Below are 7,375 nucleotides of genomic sequence, written 5' to 3' on the forward strand. Positions count from 1 at the left end.
AAATATTATTCATCCTCTCTCTTTTACGTCCCATAATTCTTAAAATCTGCCTATGATATATATATATATATATATATATATATATATATATATATATATATATATATATATATATAATCATACACATGTATCTCTATTTATATATATACACTTATATATATATATATATATATATATATATATAATATATATATTATATGTGTGTGTGTATGTGTGTGTGTGTGTGTGTGTGTCCTACCCCTAAAACTATTATGCCACGTTATGATTCAATATGCAACCTATAAATTATTTGTACATCGAGGGACTGGTTACATACACCCTGCCAAGGATTTTGGAACCAAAACGTAGGTGTGACGTCACGACTTTTCATCTCATTAACTACTATAAATAATATATTTATAGATTTAACAAAGAAGGTCATTTAGGATTGGTGAAGACTGATAATGCTTAGACACTTGTGTTTATCACTGGAGTGGCGATAAATAAATCTTAGCGTCGATATCAATGGTTATGGTAATGATGATGATGATGGTGATGATGGTGATTGTGATGATGATGATGATGATGATGATGATGATGATGATGATGATGATGATGATGATGATGGTGGTGATGATGATGATGATGGTGATGGTGGTGGTGGTGGTGGTGGGGGTAGTGGTGGTAGTGATAATGGTGATAATGATCCAGATGATGATTATGCTGATCATGTTGATGATGATAATGATGATGATGATAATGATGATGATGGTGATTATGATAATGTTGATGATTCATGGAAATGTAATATCGACGATTCTTTCAGGTCTTTGTATTTATTATACGAGTTATTTTCATCGTATCAAATTACATTACGAGCTTGCAATTATGTGTTCTTCCGCGATGAAAATTACTCGTTTGAGAAATTTAACGACATGAAACATATACCTTTATTCCACACCTCAAAGTAAGATTCTTATAGACAGTTTCTACCAATATGCGGTAAAATCCTGCTGCATTTTGCAATGAATTCGAGTTATCTATAGATAGTTCGAAGATGACGTCACTCAGGTCTTTGTTATTGTTTTTTGTCATCCGCGTTTATGAGTAATGCTCACTGAACTGTATTAACCTGACCATAAACGTTCATGGATACACAAAGTTTTGTGTGTTGGTCCGTTGTACTTCCCGACGGCAATGTTGTGAGCTTCTAAGGCAACCGCATACTATCTATAGTAATCCACCCACAGGGTAAAGGAAGGAGTGAGTTGTCGACCAAAGAACACACGGAGACGGGGTAATGTAGTAGCAGACATTCGACGTTCTTAACAGATATGGAAAATGTAAATGTTGCTGCTCGAAGCTCGAAGAAATAAATAACAATGTGAAATTGAATGTAAGCTTCAATTTAATTACGAAATCAGATAGATTGGACGTTTAAGGTTTCCCGTTTATAAAAAAACAACAGGATGAATGATGATGTGGTAGTGGCGATGAATATAAGAGTTTCATCTTAACAACGCCACTACCACATCATTATTCAACCTGTTTGTTGATAAAGGGGAAAATTCAACGTAGGAAATATTATGTGCGGCTATGTGGGGTAGCGGTATGACTCTCGCCTTCGGATCGGAAGGTCCTGTGTTCGAGACCCGCTATTAGCCGTGCATAGTAGAGTCATTGGAAAAAAGGCTCTTTACTATATTATCTCACCGTACTCAGGTGTACAATGAGTACCTGGCCGTTAACAGCGGTGTCTATGTCCACAAAATGGTGATATCGCCGAACAGGCGTCATGTCTCGGCCTACATGTTAAGTGTAGCACATTTATTGGGTATTACGCTATATACATGTTCTAATTTAAATATAAATTTAGTCTTAGGCATTAGAAGGGTCTTCTTCTCTTTCCAGTTTGTGAAACTAACATTTCTACTCACAGAATAATGATCGACCAAATCTTTCTAATTGCATTAATTGTTTTGTTTATCTCCTGATGGCAAAAATAACTAATCGTTGTTCTACTCATTTGTAGATAGATATACTGTAGAATATGAACGTTCAATTTTCTCGATTCTACCCATCGAATCCACCTAGAAAAAAACGTCATTAATTTGACATTATACACGCATTCGGTATCGCGATTACTGTGACGTGGTTCTAAATAACTAATGATTGATACTGCTCCATCATAATATTATAATTCTTGCACGTTCGGCGAAAATTAAAGATCGAAACAGATTTTGTAAGCGCAAGCGGAATCCGTGAAAGTGGTATGTCATAATATTATTATTAACTGCTGTACTCCGGGGAAAAAACGTATTACAAAATTTAGCCAGAAAACTCGTCCTTGCTTTAAATATCGATTGATTTAAATGAACTTCATCATGGCGAAAGCTCTCAAGCCTGGGACCTCGCGAGGTCTTCTTCATTTAAGACTCTAAACGTTTAAGGTTGCACACAGTTTTGTGTGTTGGAACATTATATTCGTCCGACGGACGTTGTGAGTATTCTATCTAAACGCATAGCATCAATAGAATGCATAAAGATAACTTCATTAGGTTCTTTGTTTTTGTTTTCAGACTGTAAGAAAATAATAATGAGTTCTGACCAAATTCTCTTTGAAAGATTACATTTTAGTATTCTTGGAGTCCAACGTTTTGGACTTCGAACGAGTTCCCAGCACTGATGGACAACCCTGAAAGTGTTCATTTGGGAGAGAATTCGAAGATTCAAACGCAGAGGTCTAAGAATTACTTCGAATATACCCTTAAGGGTCCCGATAGCTCAGTTGATAGAGCGCTGGCTTCGCACGTTTTGAACGTCGAACAAGTCCCCAGCACCGATGGGCGACCCTGAGCCCGAAGATTCAAACGCTGGAGTTTAAGAACTACTTCGAATATACCCTTGGCTCAGTTGATAGAGCACTCGCTTCACACGCAAAGTGACTGAGATCGATCCCGGGTGAAGTTGAGATTTTTTTTTCCGAGCCCCCACCCCCACTCACACACCCCGGTCCACCAGGTTCTTTATTCGAGTCGTGTATAGTTGAGTCCTTGGAGAAGGCTCTTTACTCACACATTCTTCCACAGTACTCAGGTGTATAAAGAATGATTAGGTAATGGCTATGTTTGATTTGGCGGAAAGTACACTTTACGATAGACTAGAGTCTTATCCAAAGGGTAGCAAGCAATTTCTATTGTCCGCTTCACACTATAGAAATCGGGATAGACTCTAGCTCCATGGGCCTCATGGCTATGAAGGACTATTTTTATACCCTTCCAATAACTTCACCTACGCAATTTCTTATCAATGTTTTTCTTTTTTTTTCCCCCCAATAAACGGGCAAGACACTATAACACGTCGATTTATATTTTGGTAAAACCGAATTCGTGCATTGGATGAATATCCCTGGACTCCCAAGCATTTCTTTTAAACTTGGGCTTCGGGTTTTTGTTAAGCGCAATTTCCACTAAACGTGCTAAAAGTGCAATACAAGGTGTCCCCAGCCAACAGTAACGCTTAACATGTAAGAGGAGACATGACTCCTGTTAGGCGATATGACAATATTTTTTTTTTGGACGGAGACAAAGCTGTTAACGGACAGGTACTTTTTTTCTACACCTGATTATACGGTAAGAGAATGTGAGTAAAGAGCGTTTTCCAAGGACTCCACAATACGCTGCTCAGAGTAGGACTCGAACCCAGGCTTTCCGATCCGAATTCAAGTGTCATACCACATGTCCACATAGCCTCACAAAGGATAAAAAGCATGACTCGTAAGATTTTTGATTTGTTTTTTTTTTTGTAAAACGCTTTGAGCACAATTTATTACCTTATATAAAAGCTGAAGTTAATAATGCAACTTAATAGGGAGCAATAGGTGCGGCTATGTGATCTAGTGGTCTGACACTCGCTTTCGGATCGGAAGGTCCTGGGTTCGAGCCTCGCTCGGCGCATAGTTGACTCCTTGGCGGAGAAGGCTCTTTACTAACATTATCTCACCGTACTCAGGTATAAAATGAGTACCTGGCCGTGAACAGACTGCCTGAAAAAAATGTAACATCGCTTAAAAGTTAAATGTTGTTGTTAATCTGGGACCACATGTAAAGCGCTTTTGAGCACGTTTAGAAGATATTGCGCTATATAAAAGCTTAACTATAAGGTTGATGTCGATAATGACTGATCCAGTCTCCTTGGAAATGTGAAACTAGTCGCCCGGAAGCGAGTTTTTTTTTTTTTGCACCAGGTTGGGCCATTTTGTGACGTCATCTGAGAATAACCCTCTTCGCCAACCAGCCTGCACTATTTTTAGCATCGCCGTGACAGAAGTCGGACAAGGCCATAGGTCAGCGCGCGGGTTGTTCAAGGTTCAAAGGGGTGTGCAGTTGGCTAGCCTACACTACACACTACACAATGTATGCCTACCGTATTTTTTATTGTTAAGAAGAAGAAGAATGAGAAGAAGATAACATACTTTTTAAAAATGTTTGATATAATACTATAATACTGTAGTTGAAGTTTGAAATATAAGTTAGCAATAGAAATAAGACCACACTATTGTTGTCTTGAGTTGTGTCTACAGTGGTAGCTAGTGTGGATAGATGCAGAAAAAGTACGTTACACAAATCAAGTGCATTGTAGGGCCCATCTCTGTAGGTCTATTACTATATTTAGGTGATAAATTATTGCACAACTGTGATTGGTAAATTTATAACTGCTGCAAAAATAAAACAACAATTTTTTTTTAAAACGTAGTGTTTTTATGCACCTCCTTTGACGGTATATCTTCTATGCACCTCCGTCACGATGCGCATTCCACCCAATTTCATCAGCGATATTGTGTTTCTGTATTCGGACATGGCAGAAGTTATATTGTGACATATGTAGGATGTTTTTGTTAATAAATTTATACAAAAATAACAATAAACTAAAAAATCGAAATATAGAACTAGAAAATTGAAGTTGCATTGAAGGTAAAATAATGTCTTAGAAAGACCTTATTAAATGTGATGGACAGTCAGGTGGCTCCGTAGCGCAGTGGACAAGCTGTCAGACTTTTTAACCTTGAAAGTACTGGGTTCGATTCCCATTGTAAACATATTTTTTTTTTTAGGTTTACTTTATTGAGAAAGATATCTTTTTTCTTTATTTTTTTCAAAAACTTTTTATCGTGTTTAAAAAAAATAATTTTCTAAAATTCTTTATTTATTTAAGAGTAGTATTTGTGTGCCATGTCTCTTTTTATCTTTGATTTTTTAAATTATTGTGAATATTCTTTAATTTATCATCATTGTATAAACGTACACCGGTAAGCAGCGTGCTAAACTACAATCTAAAATTATTTAAACCTCATGGTCGTATGCAGTAACATTTTCATTAATTAACCATCACCGCCAACGGAGGTGCATAAAAACGGTGCGTTGTAGTTGTAGTAGTATGAACAGTAGTAGTAGTAGTAGTAGTAGTAGTAGTAGTAGTAGTAGTAGTAGTAGTAGTAGTAGTAGCAGCAGCAGCATCAGTAGTAGTAGTATTTGTAGTAGTAGTAGTAGTAGTAGTAGTAGTAGTAGTAGTAGTAGTAGTAGTAGTAGTAGTAGCAGTAGTAGTAGTATTAGTAGTAGTAATGATAGTAGTGATAGTAGTAGTAGTGGTGGTGGTAGTAGTAGTAGTAGTGGTGGTGGTAGTAGTAGTAGTAGTAGTAGTAGTAGTAGTAGTAGTAGTAGTAGTAGTAGTAGTAGTAGCAGCAGCAGCAGCAGCAGCAGTAGCTGTAGTGGCAGTTGTGGCAAGTGGAGGTTAGTGGTGGTCAATCCTAGTGTTGAGTCCGCGTGGAGTCAGCGTTCCCAACAACTTGATCAGGTGAGTTTCCCTACGGTTCATATAAACCGCTTGCGTGTCAAAACGACACGTAAAAATAGTACTGTCACATGATTATTTTTCTCCACGAATCAGCGTGAGACGGTAGACATGGAGGAACCTCCCTGACCCATTTTTAAACCTGCCTGTTCCCAACCTGGTGCAAAAAAAAAAAAAAACTCGCCGCCCGGAAGACTGAATACGTACCTCGTGCAACTGATCTTCTGGTATCAGAGTGATGGCATCTTATTATTTCCTAGTCTAAATAACATACGCTAGTCGTCATAATAACAAACATCCATCCCTGCTCTTTCACGTCCCGTAATCATAAGAATCTACCTAAAAATCCTACTACTAAAATATTGATGCTACCTTATGATCGATTATGTAATGTATTCTTTGTTAGACTTCCGGAGGACTGGTTACAGTTTTCCAATGAGATTTGAACCGGAAAAGAGGAAGGAGTTACGTCACGACTTCTGTTTCCTATTCAGTCATGTCTATTTATGTCATCGTTTAGGTATAATACTCACATCATCTGCCAGACGGATATGAGGTACCAACACACAATAAAAAATGGTGTAACTTTGAATGTGTATTGATGCTTTGCGTTTAGTTAGAAAACTCATAACATCCGCCAGCCGGATATGACGTACCAACACACAAAACGATGTGTAAGCTTAAACGTTTATAGACTTGAACTACTCATAAAAACGCCTAGCTAAAGAGATTAACAATGAGCTATTTATAGTTTGATTGGTAGATTTTAATGAGAGAAAATTCACAATGATGGCTGTCTGAAAACGATAACAAAGAGCTGAGTGACGTCAATTTCGTCCCCTCTGTAATTTACTTATATTATGACGGGGTGGCATACAATGAGCGAGCGAGTGAGTGAAGCAGTATAACATCGATATCGAGTGAGCAGGTGACAATGCCGGATGTTTACAAGACGTATATATTCGTGTCTTCGATTTAGCTAAATTAAAACAACTCCTCGTATGTACGCAAACACTGTGTTGCCAGGTTGGCGGATTTTCCGCCAAATTGGCGGAGTTGTATAATCGCGTGGCGGGAGAAAAATGGCCTGGCGAATGGCGGATTTTTGATGATTTGTATACCCTTTTAAAAAGTAAAAGTAAAGCAATCACGTCTAATTATTTCTTCTTTTTCTCCGCTAAAGTGACATTTAGGAGCACATATGGTGAGTGCACTGTTGACCTAGATCTATATTACATAACCTAATTCAGATTAACCGAAAGTGAAAACAAAATTCGACAGTCTAACTCCCGCTCAAACAAAATTGAAACTCCTAATCTTCATGCCTTGAAAAAGGAAATTTGTGTAAATTGATGAGAATAGTTACATAATTATTATTCTGAGACATTACGCTGTTGTTGATTATAAGTGATTTAAATCAAATGGCGGATTTTTTTATCGGATTTTGGGTAAATGTCGCAGGTGAAGTATGATAATTTTTGAAGGATTTCTGGAATAAAGTTGGCGGAATTTTTGCAAAGGCACCTGGCAACCCGGCGCACACATC

The sequence above is a fragment of the Berghia stephanieae genome, chromosome 2 (assembly GCF_034508935.2).
Source record: "Berghia stephanieae isolate SIO BIC M18660-M18661 chromosome 2, UCSD_Bste_1.3, whole genome shotgun sequence".
Classification (NCBI taxonomy): Eukaryota; Metazoa; Mollusca; class Gastropoda; order Nudibranchia; family Aeolidiidae; genus Berghia; species Berghia stephanieae.